The sequence below is a fragment of the Gossypium arboreum genome, chromosome 7 (genome assembly GCF_025698485.1).
Source record: "Gossypium arboreum isolate Shixiya-1 chromosome 7, ASM2569848v2, whole genome shotgun sequence".
In the NCBI taxonomy this organism is placed as follows: domain Eukaryota; kingdom Viridiplantae; phylum Streptophyta; class Magnoliopsida; order Malvales; family Malvaceae; genus Gossypium; species Gossypium arboreum.
In genome coordinates this window covers 29,667,694-29,694,980 of record NC_069076.1, presented here as the reverse complement: position 1 = coordinate 29,694,980, position 27,287 = coordinate 29,667,694, and positions in this window count along the sequence as shown.

Genomic DNA, 27,287 nt, shown 5'->3' with positions numbered 1-27,287 from the left:
CATGGCCCAAAGCCAATGCATTAGCTTAATGACATTACATTATCATCATATCTGCACTTAAGGTTTAACCGAGAAGTTTCACTTGTCAATTTCATCGTCGAACACTTGTAAATAGTCGTATTCACAATTCAAACATTATTCGCAATCTCATAAGCACATTTTATGCAATATCAAAGTAGATAACATTCATTTATAATGAAATTAACATCTACGAACTTACCTCAGTCGTAGAAACAACGAAACTAGCCCATTAATCAAGTACTTTGTTCTTGCCTCGATCTATGTTTGAGTTCCTCTTTTCTTGATCTAGATGTATTCAAAATTAATCCATTTAACCTCCAATTCATTCAATTTAATCCACAAACACATACTTGGGGATATTTTCACTTTAGCCCCTAAATTTTCACATTTATTCAATTTAGTCCCTATTTCATAAATACACAAAATTCACAAAATTCAATATGACCCATGCTTAGCCGAATTCTTTATAGCTTCCTAGCAGCCCATATTTGTCATTTATTTGACATTTAACCCCTCAATTTACACTTTTCTCAATTTAATCCCTATTTGACATTTTTGTCAAAAATCACTTAACAAAACTTTAATATCTATCATTAAGCTTCCATAATTCATCAACAATCATTTAAAAACTTAAGCATTTATCAATGGTACTTTACAAAATCATCATAAATTCCAAAAATTAAGGCACGAGCTAGCTAGTACTCAAAGTAACGATCACAAAAACATAAAAATCATCAAAAATCAAGCTAAAACCTTACCTTAGTCAAGCTATGCAAGTGCCAAACCCTAATGAGCAACAATGATTCTTTTTCCTCTTTAATATTCGGCCAAAGGGAGAAAAGATGGACTAAAATTCATTTTGTTATGTTTTTAATTACCTAATTTACTAAATACCAATTTTAACCTTTAGTAACCATTATAAAATCACTTAATTATAAGGCCATAAATGTCCATTAGCCCAACCAATGGTATAATATCAACATAAGTACCTCATAATTAATAAATCATAACACATAAGCACTTTTAACAAGTGGAATGCAACTTTTGTATTTGACGTGATTAGGTCTTTTTTCTCAGATTAACCACTTAAATGATAAAATTAACACACGAAATTTTCACACATATATAATCAGATGCTGCAAACACCAAAAATAATATTAAAGAATTTTATGACCTTGGATTCGTGGTCTTGAAACACTGTTCTGATTTGGCTAAAACCGGGTTGTTACAACTTTCCTCGTTAGGGATTTTTATCCCCGAAATCTTACCAGTGAAAAGGTTTAGGTATTGTTCTCTCATAGCTTCTTCAACCCCGTGTCGATGCCATAAGACTTTCACTAATAAAATTTTCTAATTTTTCATTTTTTTAACAATGCAGGCTAGAATTTGGATCGGTTCTTCACTGTATGATAAATCTGGTTGAATTTCAACCTCAGTTGGGGAAATGACATGAGAGGGATCTAATCTGTATTGTCGAAGCATCGATACATGAAATACAATATGGATATTTTCTAACTCGGGTGGCAACTACAATGTATACGCAACTGGCCCAATACGCTCAATAATCTCATACGGTCCAAAGAATCTTAGACTTAACTTGCCTTTTCTGCCAAAACGAAGTATTTTCTTCGATAGAGATACTTTTAAAAACACTTTATCCCCAATCTGAAATTCAATATCTTTTCTTTTCAAGTTTGCATATTATTTCTATCGATCCGATGCTACTTTCAAACTTTCATGAATCACTTTCACTTTTTCTTTTGTTTCTCTAATTAGATTGACCCCGTGAATCTTATTCTCGCTTAATTTAGTCTAATATAACAGTGTTTGACATTTATGATCGTATAAAGCTTTATACGGAGCCATTTTAATACTCCATTGAAAACTATTATTATACGTAAATTCAGTCAATGGTAGGTATCGTTCCCATGTACCTTCATACTCAAGAATGCAACATCTCAACATATCCTCGAGCATCTGAATAATCCTCTCGGATTGACCATCCGTATGCGGGTGAAATGCAATACTAAAGTGTAGCTTTGTACCTAATGCATCCTACAATTTCTTCCAGAATCGTGATGTAAATCTTAGATCTCTATCCGAAACAATAGAAAATGGTACTATATGCAATCTTAAAATCTAAGAAATGTACAACTGAGCAAGTTTATCAAGTGAATAATCCGTGCGTGTCGAAATGAAATAAGCCGATTTAGTCAGTCTGTCAACAACCACCCATATCGCATCTTTCTTACACGAAGACATAGGCAAACCTGATACAAAATCCATCGTGATTCTGTCCGATTTCCACTCGAGAATCATAATCGGCTGAAGTAATCCAGACGGTACTTGATGCTCAGCTTTAACTTGTTGATAGATTAAACATTTTGAAACAAATCCAGAGATATCACGCTTCATACTAGACCGCCAGTAAAGTTGTTTCAAATTGTTATACATTTTTGTACTTCTCGAATGAACAGATAAACGACTATTATGTGCTTCGTTCAAAATCATCTTAATCAACTCTGAATTTCTCAGAACACATATTCGACCTTTGAATCTTCAAAAATCATTCGAATCAACTTGAAATTTTGAATCAAGGTTCGAATTACATTAAACTCATTTTGCCAACATTTCATTATCAATTTTCTGAGCATCACTGTAACACCCCTAACTCATATCCATCACCAGACTAGGGTTATGAGGCATTACTAGACATATCAGAACATTTTATAATCAATTCATAAATATCATCCACACATCATAGCATCGTAGTCAAACATCATCACTGAGTCCCTTTCTTAGGTCAACGAGACCTTAAACATGCTTTAGGAAGGGGTTAGGACTAAACCGATCTCATACAAAATTTTTCGAAACTAAACAATTATTCTAAGTTACAAAGGTCACATGACATTAGACATGCGCGTGTGTCTAGGCTGTGGCAAAATAGGGCATACATACTAACTTATCAACACGGCCACATGACAAGCCCGCGTGTCTAGCCTGTGTAACTCTCTAACTTGCCCACATAGCCTGGTACACGTCCGTGTGTGCAACCGTGTGATCTGTACAGGCTCATTTTGAAATGGTCCTTGAGTAACACGGCATAGACACACGCCCATGTCCCTGCCCATGTGGGCAAACAAATAGGTCATTTACAAGGCCAATATGCCACCCATTTTGGGTCCACCCTACAAGCATTAATTAAGCATCATTTACACCATAATTTCAACCAATTTCAATCACAAAACATACATCATTCATGTCATATAATCACCAACCAATTTCATCCTTATTATCCAAACTAAAACATAACAAAATCACATACCAAACTCATTCATTCATATATTTCATTATCTCAATTTTTCACACCCATTCTGTAATATCCTGAATTAGGGCTTAATCAGAATAGTGGTTTCGTGACCACAAATCCGAGATAGAAATAATTATTTTATAATTATTTTGATGATTATGATATGATTGCATGATTGTGTGAAAATTTTGTGATGAAATTCTATGCCTAAAGTGCTTAAATTGAAAGTAGGGACTAAATCGAATAAGTTGCAAAACTTGCATTCTAGAAGTTTTAGTATGAAATTGTTTTGGAATATTAATGAGGAGGTCTTAAATAGCAATTTGACCAATTTTAAGTTCATGGACAAAATTAGGACATGGAAGGAATTTTTGGAAAGTTTAGTAGTAAGGGTATTTTGGTCATTTAGTTATTAAAATGAATTAAAACAAAATTAAAAGCCAATTTTGTCCATCTTCTTCATTAGGCCGAAATTTCAAGGGTTCTCCATAGCTAGGGTTTGTTTCAAGCTTCCAAGCTCCATAGTAAGTGATTCCAAGCCCGCTTTTAATGTTCTTTACGTTTTGGAATCCGTAGCTCGATTAAGCTTATGTTAGCAATAATTCAACCTAGGGTTTATATTTGGAAAAATACCCATAGGTGAAATTTGTGTATTTTGATGTTTTATGATAGAATATGAGGTTTTAAATTATGTTAGACAACTTGTGCTACTCGGTTTTGAGTGAAAAGCGAGTAAAAGGGCTTAATCGGCAAAAATACCTAATAGTCACAAGTATATGTTAGAGAGAGAATTTGATGTTGCCATAGAAGGGAAAAATGATCAGCATGTTATAAAACATAAGAATAAGGAATAAAGTTTAATTCCCGAGCCTAGGGGCAAAAGTGTAATTATGCAAAAGTTTAGGGGCAAAAGTGTAATTTTTCCAAAGTTCGTATTAAATGCTGTTTTGATGAATGTATGTATTAAATAAGATTAATTTGGTATTATAGATCAAGAAAAACGAGATTCAAGTCGCGATTGAGGAAAAGAAAAGATTGTGGACTAAATTGCAAAATCTTTATATTTTGGTACCAAGGTAAGTTCATGTGTAAATGTAGTAACATAATTGTCATTTTAAGCAATTTAATGTTGTTTATATGATATGATGCTGATTATTATCATGAAATATTATGCTTTGTGGTTATTTTTGAATAATATGTAATTATGTGAATTACTTGATAAGTATGAACTATCTCCGAAGTACCGATTTCGATATTCCGTGGAAGACGGCAAAGATGTGTGATCGAGGAAAACGCCCGTTTGAACCTTAGGAATAGATTAGGATACAAGTGACATGTCACTAGGATGGTTGAGCATCCGAACTCGTTGAGTTGAGTCCGAGTTCACCTATGGATGCGAATGTCCGAACTCGTTGAGTTGAGTCCGAGTTCGTGAGATGTAACTAGGCATCCGAACTCGTTGAGTTGAGTCCGAGTTCACTTATGGATGCGAACGCCCGAGCTCGTTGAGTTGAGTCCGAGTTCACTTAGGGGCGGGTTACATGATTTCTTGATTACATATGAGGCACTTATGTGCAAATTATCCGTGTATCCGAGTTGTATTCTGATGTGTTCAATGGGTGAAATTTCTAGTGAAATGGAAGAACACTTAAGATGCAAGTGACGTTTTGGTAAGTGTTGTGAAATGGACACTTTGGACAGGTATGTTCTTAACCCTCGGGTTGAAAATAGATACAACAACGATAAGGTGGTAAGATGATGAATGATGTTTAGAAATGTGATATATGTTTTGGTGATACCATGCTAAAGTTGTTTGGTATATTTGTATTGTTATGTTACTTGTTATTTACATATGAACTTACTAAGCATTTATGCTTACTCCTCCTTTTCATTCACTGTAGTTTTGAACAAGCCGGCTCAGAATCGGGACAGTCGAAAGTTCGATCACACTATCCAAAGGACTTTTATCTTGGTAAATGGCTTGTACAACTACTTAAGTATGGCATGTATAGCAATATACCTATTTTGTGTAAATAATTTTATGATATGGCCATGTTTGGTTGAGAAAATGTTTGATATTGATAAGTCATGGTGATGGCTAATTTAGATCATGTTTGATATTATGGAAGTTTAATAGGTTATCTAGTTCATAAAAATTTATGGAAAGATGAAACTTGCCTTAAAATAGAATATTGCTGCAGCAATGACATGAATTTGAAAAATCACTAAAAATAGTATAAATGGAACTAAATAATGAGTAAGTTATGAAATTGAATCTTAATGAGTCTATTTTCATGTGGATTGAACAAAACAGGTATATAAATTATATTTTATGAGATATTTAAACTTTTGTGAAACAGGGCCAGAGTGATTTCTGGATCCCCTGTTCTCACTTTAAAAATTCATAATAAATTTTAAAAAAATAATTAGAAGCTTTTATTTATATTTACAGATTCCTTATTGAGTCTAGTTTTAATAAAAAGAAACCTTATAGTCATTGAAATTCTGTATAGAGAGATATCTGATTTGTAATACACATATGTCAGAGCAGTCGAACCCTGAAACAGGGGAGAATTTATCTAATAAACTGTACTAATTGGCCCAACCAAAAATTCTATAAAAAAATTAGTAAATATATATATGAGTCTAGATTTAGGGAAAATTTACGGATATTGATTTCGAGTTTCATAACTCGAGATATGATTTTTCTTGTAACTGTGACGCGAGTAGCTAGAAAGCTGTGAATGTAGAAACAAATGATTTGAAGTTCTTAAATTAATAAATTATGTTCGGTAACCCCTCAAGCTCGACTCCGGTGATGGTCTCGGGCGTGGGGGCGTTACACATTCTCATATCAAAATCATACCATTTCGATAAGTAATTCACATAATTAACTTACTAAAGACCAAACCAAATAGCAACTTTAATCTAGCCATATCTCATGGCATGATATACAATTCACAAATCATATTTAAATACTTCTAGCCTATGCATTCCATACTTCAATATTCACATTTTCAGAAGGTACCAAAATAAAGTTTGATAGTGTGGTGATGATCCTTGACGATCCTCAAGCTTCCGGTAGCTTTGATAATCTATAAAACAATGAAAAACACACACAAAGTAAGCTTTCCAAAGCTTAGTAAGCCATATACAAATAAATTCAACTTATAAATAAAACATAATTCAATTCATTCATTTAGGATTCATGATCATTTCACATATCCATTTTATGAAGCACATCATACTCATTTGTTCATATACAAATCATATAATCCCAATTTATTTCACTTACACATATAGCATATTTCACTTTCATGAATATCATATTCATCTTTTAATCACAATTAAACATATACTCACTTCTCATTCTCAACTTTATACACATTTTAAATGTACCTGAATCGGATATGCATTTCATATATTCATTCATTTCTCGGAGTGCTCGTTGACCCGTACGGAATCATATAGGATACGTGGATAGCTTGAAAAGCTTGTACAATGCCAACATCCCGATGGGGTCTTACATGTAATCAAATATCGATGCCACTATCCTCAGACAGGGTCTTACACTAAATCAAATACGATGCCGATGTCCCAGACAGACATAGTCTTACACGTAAATCTCAAATCGATGCCAACGTCCCAAATGTTGTCTTACACGAAATCATATATCGAAATCTTATCACGTGGTTTCGTGATAGGTTTTAAATATTTATAATTACACATTCTTGAACTAACTATTATCAAAATCTAGGCAAGTGTAACTATCGAACAGTAGTATAGTTTTAGCAAGATCGAATTATCGAACCCAAATGAACTAAAAGTACTAGTAATGTCTGTCTTTTTATTATCTAGCCTAAGAATAATGGGGTTTTGTTTTAATTAACTAATTATCTAATCTAACAACGCACAGAGAAAAGAATTGGGGAATTGCTTTTGGGAAAAATCGATTGACTTAAGACAATACCTAAGGAAAAATCCACCTAGACTTTACTTGTTATTCTGGCTCCAAACCGGACGATTTATTCATTCAACTTGTTTCGTAGAGATCCCTAAGTTATGTTATTATCCCTATTCAAGACTAATAATGTCTAATCCCTATATTGAATAACCGAGACTTTTCTCTAATTAACACTCTAGGGTTGCATTAACTCGATCTATGGATCCCCCTATTAGGTTTCACCCTAATCTGGAAAAATCTTGTCACCCTATTTCTAAACACGCAATCAACTTCGCTTAATTATGACAAAAGTACTCTTAAACAGGGTCTATTCCTCCTCTGAGGAAGAGCTTGTCTTGAATTAGTATCCTGGGATATGAAAACAAGAATTAAGAACACATAATTAAGAACAAGTTAATACGATTCAGAAAATAATAACAAGGTTCGTCTTAGGTTTCATTCCCCTTAGGTATTTAGGGGTTTTAGTTAATAACTAAATAAGAAAACATCTCAGAAGAATAACGAATACAAAACATAAAGAAAACCCAAAACTCCTAAAAGGAAATTTGATGAGAGATCTTCAGCCTTGATGATGAATCCGGCTTCTGAGATGGATCAATCGGCTTCTTTGGAGTAATTCCTTACCCTTTAATCTCCACGCCCCTTTTTCTCCTCTTCTAGGGTGTATTTATAGACTTTGGACTGCCTACAAGCCCTAAAAAGTGGCCTTTTCCGAATTGGACTTAACTTGGGCTCAACAGGGACACACCCGTGTGACACGCCCGTGGATGATTACTTCAGGCCGTGTTTGAGCCTGTTAGAATGGCACGAGCATGTGCTATGCCTGTGTGAGTGGTGCTCCAATTCTACCAGATTGACACGGCCGTGTGGTCTGCCCATGTGAGGAGGTCCAGGCCGTGCTAATTTCGTACTTTGGCCCATTTTCTCTATTTTTGGCCCGTTTCTCGTTCCTTTCGCTCTCCTATGCTCTCTTAAGTGTAAAACATGAAATTAAAGCATTAGGAGCATCGAATTCACAAATTTTAATGCAAAATCATCCATAAAATGATTTAAACATGGGGGAAAAATATGTATAAATTATGGTTTATCAACTACCCGCACACTTAAGCATTTGCTTGTCCTCAAGCAAAATCCTCAACTCATAATCAAAATAAATTCTTCTCAACTTATAATTTCTATCAATAATATCTCAAATTAATCCATAGGTAATCATTCATTGAGAATTTAACTAAAAGAACATAAACGTTTCAATCATTCCAAGTTGAGCATTTTATTCCGAAAACATAGGTGTTTTCCCTTATCTAAGTAATTACCTTTAATTCAGAATATCACAGAGTTTTACATCCTCACTAAAGATTCACTCAAATCACTCGAGGTGTTTTAAGGACAATAAAGGAAGCACCCAATAGTCAATAATGGAAAGTCAATACCATAGGCTTGCATGAAAATCAAATCTCCACCACTGTAATTTAAGATGATACATCAATCAAAAGGTCTTTAGAGGGTTGTAATGAGGCTTGGTTAGGGGGTGTGGTCACAAGCTGAAAGAAAGTGTAACACCCCAAACCCGAGACCATCGCCGGTGTCGGACACGAGGGGTTAACGAGACAAATCCTCTTAAAGTACCGACCAATTTGGCATTTCCAGACAGGCTGGAAAACTGCGTCACTGTCGCCTTAAAAATCATATCTTGAGTTTCAAAACTCAGAAACTGATTCTGTAAATTTTCCCTGAATTTAGACTCATATATCCATCCATGGATTTATTTCTAGAATTTTTGGTTGGGCCGATTGGTACAGTTTATTAGTTAAAGTCACCCATGTTACAGGGGTCGACTACACTGACCTTCACGCGTTACAACTTGAATATCTCTCTGTACAGGGCTTTAATACTGGTGCCGTTTGTTTCTAATGAAACTAGACTCAAAATGGAATCTTCAAATATAAGGCATGGATTCTAATTCTTTCTGGATAATTTATAGTAAATTTTCAACGTCGCGTCAGGGGACCCAGAAACCGTTCTGGCCCTGTCTCACGAGAACTTTAATATCTCTCGGTATACTGTTCATATGATCGTTTCGTTACTTTCATATGAAAATATACTCGTCAAGGTTCGTTTGCATAACTTATTCACAATTTAATACCCTTCCTACAAATCTTGGTGATTTTTCACATCCACATCACTGCAACTGGCAGCATCTGTTTTTAAGGTAGGCCTTACCTATTTTGTAGTTTCCATGGACCAACTATAGTCTAGTCATACATAGGTCCACCTATGATCATGTTTAGCCATTCAAATGGCTGATCATGTGACCAACACTCCCATTCCAATCCATAATAACATCATGAAACCATATAAAATTACAAACCACAAATGGTCTAATTCCAGTACTCCACTTTTACGAACCATTTTCGCATGGCCGTACACATATACATCACAAAAGCACTTGAAAACAACCGAGGGTAGTCCTATACATGCCATATCCAAAGTTCAACTAAAAGAGTACCAAAGGGGGTTTGATAGTGTGGATGACTTCACTTCAATGATCCCGAATCCGATCGCTAGCGAGCAAAATCTATAAAACAGAGAGCCAAAGCAGCGGGTAAGCATGTTTATGCTTAGTAAATCTCAAGCAATGAAATCGGCTTTAACTAAAGCATTACATTCACATAGCCAAATGAATCATTTCATTTATACACATTCACATAATCATACTTACTTCACACTTCATCAACATATACATTCACAAGATATCAACCAATTCAAGAGCTGAAAATTCGTTAGTCGATTGACGAATATTATTCAAACGTATCGACTTTTCCATTGCACATGTAAACATACCTTATCCTTTGGGCTTTTCGAGCGTACTAATTAAATGTATTAAAGCAACCAACGCTCACCTTCAACCCAAGCTTCTTCGGAATACAACCAGATATAACCACACGCACGAATGCCTTCGGGTCTTAGCCCGGATATAACGACTCGCACAAATGCCTTCGGGTATTAGCCCGGATATAACAACTTGCACGAATGCCTTCGGGTATTAGCCCGGATAAAGTCACTAGCACAATTGCCTTCGGGTCTTAACCCGAATATCATTCAATTGCTCATGCACACATACATCCATAATCATTACACATTCATGTTTCATTTTCGTTACTAAGGCTCAAACACAAATATAATCACTAGCGTAATTGCCTTCGGGACTTAGCCCGGGTACCATTCAAATACTCATACACACGTATATTAGTAATCATTACACATCCATAATTTCATTTCACATAATTCAAGTAGGGTCATTACTTGAATACTTACCTCGGATGTTGTCGAACGGCTTCAACGGCTATTCGATCACTTTTTCCTTCCCCTTATCCAATTGTGGCCCTCTAAGCTCTTGAGCTAATTCAAACAAATTCAATTTATTAAAGTCTCGCTTAGCCTTGGCGAATACACACATCATTGACTCAACATCACATAACTAAGCACTTTAGTCAATTTTCTTTAATTACGCACACATTCGGCCTTAGCTCACAACAAGGTAGCCGATTACCTAAGTCAAGAATAGGCACCATTAAGCTTGCCTCTAACCGAATGCATGCACAATAATTCCCCTCATGTGGCCGATTATACTTAGTCATACTTGCACAAAATCAACAATAAATTGCAAGATTTTCACATCATATGTGTACTAGGCGAATGTACTTGCAATTTCACAAACATTCTTCAACACTTTCTTCTTTAGACAAACATATTTATCACTTACTTCATAACCAAAACATCATGTGCAAACATATATACACATATAGGTGCAAGGCCGAATTTCAAGGTGTCCATAACCATCCAAAACACAAATTTTAACTAACATGCAAGAAGCATAAACCATGCTCATGAGCATACCATGGCCGAATACATCACACACCATACCCCTTTTAATTTTTTGGTCATGGTTAAATAAAGGATTCAATGTCTTACTCAAGAATGCTAAAAGAAATTTCAAGAGTAGTCAATCCATCATTGCATGCATCATCAACAAGCTTCACATTTAGCATGCAATGGCTTTAACACAATATCAAACTTGGCCAAATACCATTTCCATGGCACAACAAGGATTTGGACCATGGGCTAACATGAACATCAAGTTAGCAACTAAAACATGCATGAATCTCATGACACAACCTCAAACATACCTTAATCTTGATGCAAGTATAGCCAAATCTCCTTCTAGATCTCTTCTAAACCAAAAATGGAGCAAAAATCCCTCCTTCTTCCTTAGTTTTGGCTCAAAGAAAGGATGAACAATTTTTTTTTCTTTCTTTCTCTACAACTCACGGCAATGGGGGGGAATACCACACTCACACACATTTTTTTTTTCATTCTTTTCTTACCCATACTCCTTTGTTTATTATTTCTCCCTAATGCACCAACAAAACATGTTTTATGACATGTTTTGCCCATCCTCTCTTGCCATGGCCGGCCACCACCTATAAAAAGGGGGTATTTGACATGCAAGTCCATTGTTTTGCATGCATGCTTTAATTAGTCATCACACATTTCCCTATCATACTTTCAAAGTTTACTACTAGGCCCTTTCTAGTGAAATTCACATTTATAACACTAAATCAAATCATCAAAAATGTCACACACAATTTAACACATATCATAGGCATCAAAATAAATTTTAAATTATTTTTATACCTTGGTTTTGTGGTCCCGAAACCACATCCCGACTAGGGTCAATTTTGGGCTGTCACAACTCTCCCCCACTTAAGAAATTTTCGTCCCCGAAAATCTTACCGGTAAATAGGGTTGGGTATCGCTCTTTCATAGAGTTCTTGGTTTCCCAAGTAGCTTCTTCTATCCCGTGTTTGAGCCATAACACTTTCACTAGCGGAACCCGCTTGTTTCGCAACTCTTTCACTTCACGTGATAGGATACGAATCGGTTCTTCCTCATAACTCATATTGGCTTGAATTTCAACCTCTGATGGACTAATCACGTGCGATGGATCAGATCTATAGCGTCGAAGCATCGAGACATGAAGGACGTCGTGAATCTTTTCGAGTTCAGGGGGCAAAATCAAACGATATGCAACTGGACCGACTCGCTCGGATATCTCATATGGCCCAATGAACCTCGGGCTCAACTTGCCCTTACGGCCGAATCGAGTATCTTTTCCAAGGCGAAACCTTAAGAAGCACTTTATCCCCACGATACTCAATGTCTTTTCGTTTCAGATCCGCGTCGACTTCGATGATCGGAGGCTATCTTGATTTTCACGGATTACTTTCACTTTTTATTCAGCATCTTTAATCAAATCCACCCGAAAATTTTGCTTTCACCGAGCTCGGTCAAAACAATGGTGTACGGCATTTACGACCGTACAAAGCCTCGTAGGGTGCCATCTTAATACTTGATTGAAAACTATTGTTGTGCGCGAATTCAATCAAAGGCAAATACCGCTCCCATGAACCACCGAACTCGAGGATGCAACATCTCAACATATCCTCAAGTATTTGAATTATCCGCCGGATTGACCATCGGTTTGGGGTGAAAGGCGGTGCTAAAATGCAACTTGGTACCCAAAGCTTCTTGCAACTTCTTCCAAAATCGCGAGGTAAATCTCGGATCTCTATCCGACACTATGGAAATAGGCACCCGTGTAATCTCACAATCGAGAAACGTACAATTGGCTAGTTTGTCCATTGAAAACCCGTGCGTCACGGGGACAAAGTGAGCCGACTTAGTCAATCTATCTACCACGACCCAAACCGCATCCTTCTTACTCGCTGACAATGGCAGTCCGGATACAAAGTCCATTGTGACTCGATCCCATTTCCACTCGGGTATCGTGATCGACTGAAGTAATCCTGAAGGCACTTGATGTTCCGCTTTCACTTGTTGACATATTAAACATCTCAAACAAAGTCGAGATGTCTCGTTTCATACCATGCCACCAAAACCGACGTTTCAAATCGTTGTACATCTTCGTACTCCCCGGGTGAATTGCCATTCGGCTACAATGGGCTTCATTCAGAATTATCGAAATAAGTTCCGAATTCTTTGGAACACACAGACGACCCCTGAACCTCAAACAATCGTCATCATCGATCTGAAACTCCGATTCCTTGTTCGGAACACACTCAGCCCATTTTGCAACCAACTCATCGTCGACTTTTTGAGCTTCACAAATTTGATGTATCAATAATGGTTTGGCTTTCAATTCAGCTACTAACACATTGTCGGATCGAACGGACAAGTGCACATTCATCGCTCGTAAAGCGAATAATGATTTACAACTTAAGGCATCCGCAACCACATTCGCCTTTCCCGGGTGATAGTCAATGACCAGCTCATAATCCTTTAACAGCTCGAGCCATCGTCTTTGTCGCAGATTTAAGTCTCTTTGAGTCATCAAATATTTGAGACTTTTGTGATCCGAATACACATGGCACTTCTCACCAACTAAGTAATGTCGCCATATCTTTAAGCGAATACGATGGCGACCAATTCGAGATCATGGGTCGATAATTTTTCTCATGTGGCTTTAATTGCCTCGACGCATAGGCCACAACTCGACCTTCTTGCATCAATACGCAACCTAACCCAAGTAGGGAGGCGTCACTAAAGATGACAAACTCTTTGCCAGATTCGGGTTGCACTAGAATTGGGGCTTCAGTCAAATAAGTTTTCATTGATCGAAACTTTTCGACATTTCTCCGTCCATTCGAACTTAAAATCCTTTTGGAGTAGCTTCGTCATTGGCGTGGCTATCGTTGAGAAACCTTTACAAATCGTCAAGAATAACCGGTAAGCCCCAAAAGCTCCGAACCTCAAGAATATTTCTGGAGGCTTCCAGTTAAGTATGGCTGAAATTTTGTTCGGTCGACTCGAATACCCGATGCAGATACCACATGCCCCAAGAAGCTAACCTCTCTAACCGAACTCACACTTGTGAACTTAGCATATAATTGCTTATCCCGTAAAATTTGCAGACTAACCTCGGTGTTCAAAGATGTTCGGTCTCATTTCTTGAATAGACCAAGATGTCATCAATGAACATGACTACTGACCGATCCAAATATGGTCGAAGATCCGATTCATCAAATCCATAAATACCGCAGGGCATTAGTAAGCCCAAACGGCATCACTAGGAACTCGTAGTGACCATATCTCGTTCTGAAGGCAGTCTTGGGTACGTCCGAATCTCAAATTCACAACTAATAATAGCCCGATCTCAAATCTATTTTCGAAAACACTGAGGCTCCCTTCAGTTGATCGAACAAATTGTCGATCGCGGTAACGGATATTTGTTCTTTATCGTCGCTTTATTAAGTCGACGATAGTCGATGCACGACCTCATGGTTCCATCCTTCTTTTCACAAACAACACCGGCGCACCCAAAGGTGAAAAACTTCAGACGAGCAAAACCTCTATCCACCAATTGTTGCAACTGAGCTTTCAACTCCTTTAATTCCGTTGGTGCCATACGATACGGAGCTATCGAAATTGGAGTGGTACCAGGTACCAATTCGATGCCAAACTCTATTTCCCGAACAGGTGGTAAACCCGGCAATTCTTCAGGGAAAACATCCGGGTATTCACAAACCACTGGCACAGATTCGGGTCTCTTTTCTGACTCCTTGTCATCGAGCACATACGCAAGGTACGCTTCGCACCCTTTTCTTACATATTTCTGGGCCAACATTGCTGATATTACAGCTGGCAACCCCTTTAAGTCCGTAGACTCAACCCGAATTATCTCGTTATTCGGGCACCTCAGATCGATAGTCTTTCTTTTGCAATTTACAACCGCATCGTGCATGGTCAACCAATCCAAACCAAGAATAACGTCAAATTCGTCGAACGGCAAAAGCATCAAGTCCGCCGGAAAACAAGAACCTCGAAATACTAGGGGACTTTTCTTACACACTTTGTTGACAAGCACGTAATGACCCAAGGGGTTTGACACCCGAATTAAAAACTCAGTAGACTCAATAGGCAAATTCTTACTGGATGCTAAGGTTTCGCATATATAAGAATGAGTAGAACTAGGGTCAATCAAAGCAATCACATTAGTATCGAAAAGAGTGAATGTACCGGTAATGACATCTGGTGAGGCAGCATCCTCGCGTCTTGGCGTGTGGCATAAGTCCTAGCAGAGCACGAGCCTCGGGTCTTGTTGTAGCATCTCGACCCTCTCGGCCGCCACTAGCATTGCCCGTATTTCTAGATGGCCTACTTGACGCAAAGGGTAGCACCGGGTTTCCACTCGACTTACATTTTGTTCAAGCAACCTCGGGCAATCCTTGATAAAGTGGTCGGCCGATCCACACTTATAGCAGAGCGATCACGGAACCTCTGACTCCCGAATGCCATTTGCCACAATGTCGACACTCCATTCGGTTTCGACGATCATTCCCAACACCGGAGACCGAAGTGCCTCGATACCCATTGGGGTCGATCACGATTTCGTCTAAAAGGCCCGGCGCCTCTAGATCGGCTCACATCTTCTCGAAATCTCTTCGATGCTGTTGAAGAGACTTTCCGAGGACCTTTTCAAATTCTCCGGTTCCCACATCAACTTTTGATTCTCCTTTCTAAGCTCTTCGGCTTTACAAGCTCGCTCAACAAGTACTACGAACTCTCGTATTTCGAGAATGCCAACAAACATCCTTATATCATCATTCAGCCCATCCTCGAAGCGTTTACACATAATAGCTTCGGACGAAACACATTCCCGAGCGTATCTACTGAGTCTAACAAATTTTCGCTCGTAGTCAGTAACGGACATAGAGCCTTGCTTAAGATCAAGAAATTCCTTTCGTTTTTGGTCGATGAATCTCTGACTAATATACTTCTTTCGGAACTCGGTTCGAAAAACTCCCAAGTTACTTGCTCCGTAGGCACAACCGAAGTTAGAGTACTCCACCAATAGTAGGCGGAATCGCGTAGCAAGGAGATAGTACACTTTAAGCACTCATCGGGTGTACAAGATAGCTCATCGAGCACCCGGATAGTGTTGTCCAACCAAAATTCAGCTTGCTCGGCATCGTCGTCATCCGTAGCTTTAAATTCAGTGGCCCCATGTTTTCGAATCCTGTCGACTGGGGGCTTACTTGACCTTATTTGGTCGATTCACGGAGGTATTGTAGGTCTTGGGTTGCATTAGTCGGGAATGGAGGTTGTGGAACAGCCGTGTTAGTTCGAATGTATTGGTTGAACCAATCATTCATCACGCTATAAAAGGCTTGCCTAGCCTCATCATTCGGATTGCTGGCCATAGGTTGAGAGTCCGCCGGCGCTGTCCCTTGCGCGGGAGCAGGCGCCACACTCTCCACATCATCAGCTATTGCTCGGTTGGGATCGGGATCCATTTCTATAAACAAACACAAATTCAGAATGTCAGAAATCACCACACTATCAATTATCACTTAATGGCATGTATAGCTAGACCCCAAACATATCACGGTAGTCCTAGAATCGACTAAACCGTAGCTCTGATACCAATAAAATTGTAACACCCCAAACCCGAGACCATCGCAGGTGTCGGACACGAGGGGTTAACGAGACAAATCCTCTTAAAGTACCGACCAATTTGGCATTTCCAGACAGGCTGGAAAACTGCGTCACTGTTGCCTTAAAAATCATATCTTGAGTTTCAAAACTCGGAAACTGATTCCGTAAATTTTCCCTGAATTTAGACTCATATATACATCCATGGATTTATTTCTAGAATTTTTGGTTGGGCCGATTGGTACAGTTTATTAGTTAAAGTCACCCATGTTACAGGGGTCGACTACACTGACCTTTGCGCGTTACAACTTGAATATCTCTCTGTACAGGGCTTTAATACTGGTGACGTTTGTTTCTAATGAAACTAGACTCAAAATGGAATCTGCACATATAAGGCATGGCTTCTAATTCTTTCTGGATAATTTATAGTAAATTTTCAAAGTCGCATCAGGGGACCCAGAAACAGTTCTGGCCCTGTCTCACGAGAACTTTAATATCTCTCGGTATACTGTTCATATGATCGTTTCGTTACTTTCATATGAAAATAGACTCGTCAAGGTTCGTTTTCATAACTTATTCACAATTTAATACCCTTCCTACAAATTTTGGTGATTTTTCACATCCACGTCACTGCAACTGGCAGCATCTGTTTTTAAGGTAGGCCTTACCTATTTTGTAGTTTCCATGGACCAACTATAGTCTAGTCATACATAGGTCCACCTATGATCATGTTTAGCCATTCAAATGGCTGATCATGTGACCAACACTCCCATTCCAATCCATAATAACATCATGAAACCATATAAAATTACAAACCACAAATGGTCTAATTCCGTACTCCACTTTTACGAACCATTTTCGCATGGCCGTACACATATACATCACAAAAGCACTTGAAAACAACCGAGGGTAGTCCTATACATGCCATATCCAAAGTTCAACTAAAAGAGTACCAAAGGGGGTTTGATAGTGTGGATGACTTCACTTCAATGATCCCGAATCTGATCGCTAGCGAGCAAAATCTATAAAACAGAGAGCCAAAGCAACGGGGTAAGCATGTTTATGCTTAGTAAATCTCAAGCAATGAAATCGGCTTTAACTAAAGCATTACATTCACATAGCCAAATGAATCATTTCATTTATACACATTCACATAATCATACTTACTTCACACTTCATCAACATATACATTCACAAGATATCAACCAATTCAAGAGCTGAAAATTCGTTAGTCGATTGACGAATATTATTCAAACGTATCGACTTTTCCATTGCACATGTAAACATACCTTATCCTTTGGGCTTTTCGAGCGTACTAATTAAATGTATTAAAGCAACCAACGCTCACCTTCAACCCAAGCTTCTTGAATACAACCAGATATAACCACACGCATTTAATGCCTTGGTCTTAGCCCGATATAACGACTCGCACAAATGCCTTGGTATTAGCCCTGGATATAACAACTTGCACGAATGCCTTGGGTATTAGCCGGATAAATTCACTAGCACAATTGCCTTCGGGTCTTAACCCGAATATCATTCAATTGCTCATGCACACATACATCCATAATCATTACACATTCATGTTTCATTTTCGTTACTAAGGCTCAAACACAAATATAATCACTAGCGTAATTGCCTTCGGGACTTAGGCCGGGTACCATTCAAATACTCATACACACGTATATTAGTAATCATTACACATCCATAATTTCATTTCACATAATTCAAGTAGGGTCATTACTTGAAGACTTACCTCGGATGTTGTCGAACGGCTTCAACGGCTATTCGATCACTTTTTCCTTCCCCTTATCCAATTGTGGCCCTCTAAGCTCTTGAGCTAATTCAAACAAATTCAATTTATTAAAGTCTCGCTTGCTAGCCTTGGCTGAATACACACATCATTGACTCAACATCACATAACTAAGCACTTTAGTCAATTTTCTTTAATTACGCACACATTCGGCCTTAGCTCACAACAAGGTAGCCGATTACCTAAGTCAAGAATAGGCACCATTAAGCTTGCCTCTAACCGAATGCATGCACAATAATTCCCCTCATGTGGCCGATTATACTTAGTCATACTTGCACAAAATCAACAATAAATTGCAAGATTTTCACATCATATGTGTACTAGGCCGAATGTACTTGCAATTTCACAAACATTCTTCAACACTTTCTTCTTTAAACAAACATATTTATCACTTACTTCATAACCAAAACATCATGTGCAAACATATATACACATATAGGTGCAAGGCGAATTTCAAGGTGTCCATAACCATCCAAAACACAAATTTTAACTAACATGCAAGAAGCATAAACCATGCTCATGAGCATACCATGGCGAATACATCACACACCATACCCCTTTTAATTTTTTTGGTCATGGTTAAACAAAGGATTCAATGTCTTACTCAAGAATGCTAAAAGAAATTTCAAGAGTAGTCAATCCATCATTGCATGCATCATCAACAAGCTTCACATTTAGCATGCAATGGCTTTAACACAATATCAAACTTGGCCAAATACCATTTCCATGGCACAACAAGGATTTGGACCATGGGCTAACATGAACATCAAGTTAGCAACTAAAACATGCATGAATCTCATGACACAACCTCAAACATACCTTAATCTTGATGCAAGTATAGCCAAATCTCCTTCTAGATCTCTTCTAAACCAAAAATGGAGCAAAAATCCCTCATTCTTCCTTAGTTTTGGCTCAAAGAAAGGATGAACAATTTTTTTTTCTTTCTTTCTCTACAACTCACGGCAATGGGGGGGAATACCACACTCACACACATTTTTTTTTTCATTCTTTTCTTACCCATACTCCTTTGTTTATTATTTCTCCCTAATGCACCAACAAAACATGTTTTATGACATGTTTTGCCCATCCTCTCTTGCCATGGCTGGCCACCACCTATAAAAAGGGGGTATTTGACATGCAAGTCCATTGTTTTGCATGCATGCTTTAATTAGTCATCACACATTTCCCTATCATACTTTCAAAGTTTACTACTAGGCCCTTTCTAGTGAAATTCACATTTATAACACTAAATCAAATCATCAAAAATGTCACACACAATTTAACACATATCATAGGCATCAAAATAAATTTTAAATTATTTTTATGCCTTGGTTTTGTGGTCCCGAAACCACATCCCGACTAGGGTCAATTTTGGGCTGTCACAGAAAGGGTTAGAATCGAGATTGAATTGAAAAATTTACCTAACTAGAAAAAGCGTTAATCTTCACTTGCGTACAGTAGAGCTTCTCTCAGAATATGAAAGTGCAGATATGAAAGTACAACAGGTTTTTTTTTTTAAGAACAAGTTAAAATAATATAGACCAACTATTAAGAACAAAACATAGCTAGGCAGTCCATTCAACTCAAATATCGACAAAAATAGGAATTAATTTAGGGGATTTCGACAATAATGGGTTAAAGGTTAATATTAAGGGTAATCAATAAATGGCTTGTTAGGCTCAAGGCGGTTTTCTAGGGGTTAATCATGGAGGTAGACTTTTCATGGCATGAGTGGGTTAATCCTAAGTGCCTTAATCATTTTGACATATTAAATCAAATGGTTGGTTTTGACATGCATAATCAAGCAAGTTCTAGAATAACAGTTCAGTACTGACGCACTCAAAGCAATAATGAAAGTGAGCATGAAAGAATTAATAGATGCTCAAAAGGCTCAAAAATCTCACAAAAATTATGGCTTTTTGATGTTTAGACTCGTGAATTCTAATTCAAAGTAATACCTAGACTTGGGGAAACAACCTATAATTTTAATTTCTTAAATATCAACTTATCATGCTTGATTCTCTAATGTCTTAAAGTTTAAATAATCAATGCATAAATCTCTATGTTTTAATTCAAGATATATCAATCAAAATCATAAATTAATTAAAATTTATCCTAAATATGATATGAGAGTTTTTCAAGAGAACAAGATGATTATTCAAGGATTTTTCTGACAATGAAATAAATACCCCCACACTTAAGATGTACATTGCCCTCAATGTACAAAGATAGATGTTAGAGTATAAAAATAAGATAGGGAGAGAAGTGAAACTTCTTATATGATGAATTCCTCGAACTAGTGTTTTGGAGAGTGATCAGTCTGAGAGTGGAGGAGGATACCCCGACGGTCGTAGAGGTTCGTTAGGCCTTAAGTCGTACGCCAAAAGAATACTATATCTAGTGGTAGCTATGGTCGTGGTCGAGCAGCACATGGAAATCGTGGAGAACCTTTCCCGGTGGAGTTGTAGTTCCTATGTGATGATGAGCTTAAGAGCTCTATATAACTGTGATAAAATCAGGAACTCTTTTAGGGGATATTAGGAAGAATAAGTACTAAAAAAGAAATAAACAAAATTAATAATTAAAAAATAAAATTCTAAAATCTAACAAAAATAAAAAGTAGTTTCAATAAAAATTAAAAACATAAAATAATAAATAAATATTTCTAATCATCTTCATCGCTGGATGGTTCGCGAGGTGGGACTGGCGATGAGATGTGGAGGTGCTAACGAATCTGCTGTAGAGTAGCATCAATGTTGTCAAATGATTGAAAAACTATTGCTCGAATAGGGTGAGGCGCTCAGAGATGTCAACATATGAAGCCGTCGCATGAACTGAACGAGAGGTTGGTGGTGGCTGAGTCGATGGATCCTCGTGCTGTGGGGGGACATCATCAGGAATGTCCTCGTAGGCCTCCTCCTCGGTAGATTGGGCGAGATGATACTGGGGAGGGTAGGTTCCTCGGCGCCTCTCAATCATTCTCATGCTAAGCATGTTCGAGATGTAACAGTATGCCCAAAGATCAATCATGAGATGTGTAACGCCCCAATTTTCGCGAATTCTGTAAATGTTGGCATAGGTTTAATTATGTTAGTGGGCCTCTAGAAGGCCCAAGCTTAAGATAGAACCCGATAATTTTAGTTAATTTTTGTTCCATAAGAAAGAGGGAGTGAAATTATGAAATAGGACCTATGTGAAAATGTTTGAAAATGCTATAGGCTAATTTGTAGTGGCCAAATAAATAGTAGTGCAAAATAGGAGGATTTGCATGTCAAATTCCCCACTTTTAATGTAGTGGCCGGCCAAGGTGATGGATAGTTGATAATGTATGCATTTTAACATTTTTAATAGTTAATGGATGATGGGCATTAGCATTTTAATAGTTAATGGATGATGGGCATGGTAAGCATTATGGGCATATTTTTATTGGAATTATGGCATGAGTATGGCACAAATATTAGTATATCATTTATGTGTCATAAAATGTTGAGTGATAAGAATAAAAAAGGAAGTAAAGGAAGGTTTTTGTTCATTCTTTGTTCTTCATAGCCGAATTTGAGAGAGAGCAAATAGGGGAGGAAACCCTTGAATATTCGGTCACTAGGAGGGGGAAAATTGAAGGTAAGTTCTTGGTACTTTGCTTCTATCTTGATGTTCATGAGTTCTTCTTGATTCTATCCTAACTCATGAAGCATATTTTGGTTTTTGGTTGTTGTTTCATGTTCTTTTGATGAAAAATGGAAGATAGGTGAAGTTGAGCCAAACAAATGAGCATGCATGTGCCTTAGATACTAAGGGGAAAAATTGGCTAACATGTTGTGCTTTAAAATGATGAAATGGAGATTATACTTAAGTAAAATCATAGATATTTGATGATTGATTGGTGATATACATGTTTTGTAACACCCCTATCCTGTATCCGTCGCCGGAATAGGTAAAGGGGCATTACCGAACTTGAAACTTATATCCGAACAGTAAAAATTTTGAATATATATATATATATATATATTTTTTATAAAGAAAGTTCCTTTAGGTAAATACTAAAGACAATCAGGGATACAATTTAACTGCTATACGTACACATTTAAAAGATTCCATTTTCGCATGGCTTATATACATTAACCAAAAATATTCTTCGGCCACTGGTCTATTCTTTACATGCCATAAAATAATTCAAAACATAACAGTAACAAGCAGTGGATAGTGATAGTGTGACTAGTTGCTGACGATCCCCGAGCCTGTAGCTTCCAAATGAGATCTATAAAACAGAGGAAACAAAGTAAACGGAGTAAGCATTTCAATGCTTAGTAAGTTTTAAGTAGTGTCAACAGATAACAATCAAATTATAACATAGTTGTTCATATTTTTTTATTTCACTCTTCCTTCGGGCATACCATCCCTTTACCGAATATGCCCATCTCATCATATATAATAGGCAGATAAATTCTCACTTGATAGTGATCTCTTATAAACATAGGTACATTACACATTTTCACCTAACTTTCCACATTGACCAAACGCACAATAATCATAGAACAGTCTTATTGCTTTACTCACATATGCATCACATAACGACCTTGTGTTTTAGTCCAAATCAAGCTTAAATATAATCTCAAACTACATACCTAACCAGCTTAACGCATTGAACATATTTATTACCAATCGTTACTGTGATGTCGTATAATCTTATGTTTTACTCGAATCTTTAGCGAAACCTTTAGCTCGAATAGTCCCCACACGTAGTTATCGGGTCTTACCCGGACAAAATCTCCACACGTAGTCATCGGGTCTTACCCGAACATAATCTCCACACATAGTCATCGGGTCTTACCCGGAATATATTTCCAAGTTTCATGTACATTTATTCACATGTTACAACATTCACATCGACTGTCATATTTATAATTCATTTGCCTCATCAAATATCTAATAATACACACCTTTCACATTTGGTCATTCGGCCACAATATACACACATCTCCTACATATTTCACACTAGCCGAATCACTAGCCATTCGGCTTTACCACATATGCATATCTCATACATATTTCGCATTAGCCATTCGGCTTTACCACATATACATATCTCATATATATTTCACATTAGCCATTCGGCTTTACCACATATACATATCTCATACATAGTTCACACTAGCCATTCGGCTTTACCACATATACATATCTCATACATATTTCACACTAGCCATTCGGCTTTACCTCATATACATATCTCATACATATTTCACATTAGCCATTCGGCTTTACCGCATATACATATCTCATACATATTTCACATTAGCCATTCGGCTTTACCTCATATACATGAATGGCTTTACCGCATATACATATCTCATACATATTTCACATTAGCCATTCGGCTTTACCACGTATACATATCTCATACATATTTCACATTAGCCATTCGGTTTTACCACGTATACATATCTCATACATATTTCACATTAGCCATTCGGTTTTACCACGTATACATATCTCATACATAGTTCACACTAGCCATTCGGCTTTACCACATATACATATCTCATACATATTTCACATTAGCCATTCGGCTTTACCTCATATACATATCTCATACATATTTCACATTAGTCATTCGGCTTTACCACATATACATATATATTTATCTTGTACATCGATTTCAGCAATAGCTTATAAGCAACTCAAATAGTTTCATCAATGTTTACAACAAATTCACATATTCACTACAAGCTGTTTTTCCTGAGCAATAGTCACTAAATTATTTATAACTGGAGCTACAAAACTCAAAATCAATTTCTGTTAATTTTTCATGAATATAGACTCATATATCTTCCATACATAAAATTTTCAGAATTTTAGGTTTGGCCAATCAATACCAGATATTTCTTAAAGTTTCCCCTGTTTCACTATTTGACTAATCTGACCACTCTTCACTACGAATCAAATTTCTCATTGTACAGAATTCAAAATATGTTATATTTGATTTCATTTGAAACTAGACTCATTAAGGAGTCTAAGCATATAAAATTTATCTTATAACCATTTTTGTACAAGTTATAATGATTTTCTAAAAACAGAACAGGGGATTTCGGGGTCACTCTAACACTGTCTCACACAACTTTAAATATCTCTTTATAGGAAATTTCTTTGCTTACACGGTCTCTTTTATAAGAAACTAGACTAATTAAGCTTTGATTATATATGTTATTCAGCCTATAATTCCACACCAACAATTTATAGTGATTTTCTAAAATCACATTGCTGCCGCTGTCCTAAGCAAGTTATTACAATTTGCTCTTAAATTTCCAAGTCCAAACACTTATGAACTTACCATTTGAGTTTAAGACATATCATGGCCACGTCATATCTTATTAAATCAACTCATTATTTCCTATTATGATTGAATTTACTCAATGTTTAATCACTTAAAACTTACCTCGGAAGTTGCCGAACGATTACGACGGCTATTCGATCACTTTTTCCTTTCCCTTATCCAACTTTGATCCTCTAGGCTCTTGAGCTAAATCAAACAATTTACTTCCCAAATTAAATATAGTCATACGACATCTATATACATTTTATACTAGCCGAATGTACCATCAAGATATACTTTACTCAAATAATTTACATTGGCCGATCATGTATAATGTTTTGTAGCTTAATAAATTTATCATACATTATGTATTCATAATATTTGTGCAGCCAATTATTCATGGTCATACACACACAATCAAAAATAAATACCAAATTTTCATATCCTTTATGCCCTAAGCCGAATACACTTGTCATGTTCACCTACATTTTTCAAGTACAACATTCTCATATTCGGCATTAGTATCAAGCATAATAGCCAATTCTTCCCACCATTTCCAAACCAATTTATCAATGCAATCATACCATTACAAATCAACTTAAAATAACCATAACTAATAATCAAATACCTATAGCATTGCACATTTCTCACATAGCAAGTACAACTAAATTCATTATTAATATATATATATATATATATATATATATCTAAACACTTAACTACAAGATTTAATCACCATCATCAAATCATAAAACAGGTTATAACCATCATCTATATTTACTTCTCATAAACCGAAATAACCATTACATCATCTTTAAAACACTTAGCATTTTACCCATTTAATCAAGCCAAATCTCAAGACCATTCCATCACACAAATTATACCATAAATCATACTTACAATTTAAGTTAATGCATGACCGAAAATTACCATCATTAACATCATTATCAAACCAAAACCAAAACACATCTATCATCCGTATACCAAGCTTACCAAAACAAACTACTATGTGTTTCAAGCTTATTGACCGAATCTCAAACCTCAAAATTCTAAGTTTAATCTATGGGATAAGTAGAGTTTGAACTAATCATCTCAAACATGCATAGATTTTCAAGAACCATTCAATACATAGCTCATTCTAGCCATCTTCTAAGCCAAAAATCAAAGCAACCAAACTTTCTCCCCCCCCTTTAGGCTACGGCAATGGAGGAGAAGAAAGACCCAACTTTTGTTTTTTTTTTTCTCACCCTTTTAATTATTTAATTCCTCTTATAATTTATGACATATAATAACTTGATTTATTATAAAACTATTTGATATTATTTAACTAAAATATAACATACAAAATGCCAAAATGTGTCATTCATGCCCATCCTTACCGTCCACTACCAAGAAAAAGGAATGTTTGACATGCAAGTCCCTCATGCTTCAAACCATGCAAATTTTTAGCCACTACCAATTAACCTATGACATTTTCAAGATTTTTCACAGAAGCCCCTTTTTATTTATTTCACATCCAAATGACAAAATTAAAGCATGAAATTTTCACACATACTTATTCATAATTAATAAGCATAAAATATAACAATTAAATATTTTTTTGTGGCTCGGTTTTGTGGTCCCGAAACTACTTTCTGACTAGGGTCAAATTAGGGGTGTCACATGTTTAAATAACAAGCATGCAAGTTAGGTGTGAAAGAGTGATTTGGTAATAAATCTGCTTGGGACGGCAGCAGTAACGTGACTTTGGAAAATCACCATAAATTGTGGGAGATGAATTAGAAGCTTAATAAATTATTTAATTAAAGCTTAATGAGTCTAGTTTCAAATGAAATAAATGAGAACATATTTTGAATTCTGTACAATGAGAAATTTGATTCGCAATGAAGAGTGGTCAGATTAGTCAAGCAGTGAAACATGGGAAACTTTGAGAAAAATCTGGTATTGATTGGCTAAACCAAAAATTCTGAAAATTTTATGAATAGAATATATATTAGTCTATTTTCAGGGAAAATTAACGGCACTTGATTTGGAGTTTCGTAGCTCCAGTTATAAATGATTTAGTGACAGTTGCTTAGGAAGACAGCTTGCAGTGAAATTATGATTATGTGGTAAACATTGACAAAAAATTGTTAATGAGTTGCTTATTGATTTCTTATAAGCTTACTATGACCTGTAGGTGTGGTTGGCTGAATATTGTAAGGGGTTAATACGTAGTTTGTATTTGAATAGTTAGATTAACGTGATAGTAATCCAATTGTAGGCGGTTCGTGTGTGGATCTCGTCAGCATATCGCCGCAAACAGGTGTGTAACTAACACCCTCTTTCTTAGTCTAGATCGGCAAAAGCCGAA